Source organism: Acanthaster planci, linkage group LG01, assembly GCF_054643075.1.
Source record: "Acanthaster planci isolate LZ-2023a linkage group LG01, COTS_SCS, whole genome shotgun sequence".
In the NCBI taxonomy this organism is placed as follows: domain Eukaryota; kingdom Metazoa; phylum Echinodermata; class Asteroidea; order Valvatida; family Acanthasteridae; genus Acanthaster; species Acanthaster planci.
In genome coordinates this window covers 21,857,020-21,859,466 of record NC_141777.1, presented here as the reverse complement: position 1 = coordinate 21,859,466, position 2,447 = coordinate 21,857,020, and positions in this window count along the sequence as shown.

The following is a 2,447-nucleotide window of genomic DNA, read 5'->3' as shown; positions in this document are numbered from 1 at the left end:
ACAAACCATACTTCGCCTTCTCCCCAGTCATGGGGTAGGGAACTGCTACTGGATCTCCAATTCTACCCTTGGATTCCCTACAGCCTTCGCCCTTTGTGGGCCCTGTGAACTTCCCAGCCTGCCCGCGGGCCCGCCGGTCGGCTGGACGGCGTTTCCCTGCTTGGAACCTTGTTTCCTTCTGGGCTCCTTGCAGGCCCGCCGGAAATGACCCGTTTCACCACAATTGAAACACTTGGGTTCGCCTTTCTCCTTTTTAGAAGCCTTAGGCACTCTTTCCTGAGGAATATCGCCCTCAGTGTCTCCACTACGCTTCTGTTTCGCCCACTCCGAAAACAGAGATTCAACCATGGAACAAACCCGTTTTTCAATGGCAGGTCCCATTTCTTCCAGTCTCTCCTCTGAACCACGGTCGAGAGCCCTAGCAAACTTTGTAGGTTTGCGATCTTGCCTCCTCTGCTCCTCGACTTTCTCAAAGTTCTCGGTTTCTACCGCTGCCCTTACAGCCTCGTCTAGACTTTCGGGCGGGCACGGTGAATACCCTCCCGGACGGTCTGACTCTCCACTGCATCCACAAAATGATTCTTGGCAAGCCTATCCCTGGCCTCCTCCTGTATCTCATTATAGGCCTTCGCCGCCAATTCCCTAATAGCCTGACCTAACTCACGAAGAGTCTCCTTTGGTCCCTGCCTACGGTGACGCAGATCTACCAGAAAGTTCTCTGCCTGACGACAATGACCAAACCTCCGCTCAAGTAGCTTCACCAGCTCACGGTACGTGTGCCCCTTCTCTACCGGTACACTATCGACAATCAACCTCAGTGCACTCCCTTGCAGGCTTGCAGATAAATACTGTGCGGCCTGCTGGTCACTCCAGCCATTCACCACACGACATGATTCAAAATGCCTGAAATACTCATTCCAAACAACCTTCCCATCATACCTGTCTGGTACAATGTTCGGGCGACGGGAATTCCCAATCCCCGTGCCTTGACAGTCAACCTCGCCAACCACTCTCACTTCCTTCTTAAGTGCCCAAGGAGCCTGCCTGGTGTTACTGCAACGCTCTGTGGGGTTGTCAGTACACCTCGCTGGCGGACTTGTCACAAAACTCATCAAATCGGCGTGCAGCTTACGCCTACCGCTGTCAACATCCCCTAGGAATGGGTTTGTGATTGGACTTAGTCCCAAATCACCACTTGTTGACCTGACCCCAGATTTCTCCTGAGGTGTACTGGCACTAGTGCACGCCTTAACAGGCTTATCTAAACCCTTCCCAGGCGCATCAACAGTTGCCTCACCCAGTCTCGAAGACTGACCCACCTCCAATGAGGCATATCCTGAAGTTTCGTCGGGCAAACTGAACTCTATCTCCGAATCAACCTCACGTCGAGCACGATTCTTTTCAACAGGCGTGCTCGAAACTTTTCCCCTTTGGAAACTCCGCTGAAGTTCAGCTTTCAACTGTTGGACTTCCCACTGCAGCATTTGATTCTCTGACTCAAGGGACCTGACAGCCTTGACGCCCTGTGAGTCAACCTCACCTGCAGCCCCAACACTACCCTTGAAACTGTCACTCATCGTGACGTCTCAAATTGTCACTGGTGATAAACCTCACACCAGTACTGTGCTACACTAATAGCACAACAACAAACCACAACACCTCACTGAGGGTTATTGGTAACCCTCAACAACCAGAACACAAGTTGTTGTTCCCCCCACGTCAAAAGCAGTCCTAAAGGATCCCACTTCTGACACCATTTGTGGCGGCGACACTCGCCGTCGCCCGCCGGTCGACGAACACCGAAGTACCCACCAACACACAGTGGTTTAGGATGCAGACATTTGTAAAAAAAAAATTCTTGAGTTTATGCTTTTTTTCTGTTCAGTGGTATCTAATAAAATTATTTTTGCTCTTGAAACGTTTTCATCCATGATATTTCTTGTATAATTCACTATTTTTCGTAATGATGACTTTCTTGTTCTGGGTTGGACATTTTACAGTGGGAACTTTCATGCAACATTAAAACCCCTGTTTTCTATTAGATAATCTAATATCTAGTAATAAACCTTTACGTTATTTTGTAGCCTATTTAACACTCTTTCAGATGATGTGACCTTTGATGTGAAAGATCTAGTTGAAAGTGCAAAAATTCGCTGCAACTTGGAATGGTAAATTATGTCGCAGTTTTCAAATTAGCTTAATATACTCACCAATGTCTTTGATGATACATACTTAAAATCGGCCATTAACGGCCATGGCAAAAATGTTTACTTTATTCATAAATTGGTAAATTGATGTTTTAGCTACAAAGATAATCAAGCGGAAAATTGCCGCAATTCATCGTTGTGCCGAAAAAAATAATTTTGTGAGCAGTCCTCGGCCGGAATTAACGCACGTTGACGAAGAAATAAACAGCGCCCTCTGGTGCCGACATTCGTACAACACAT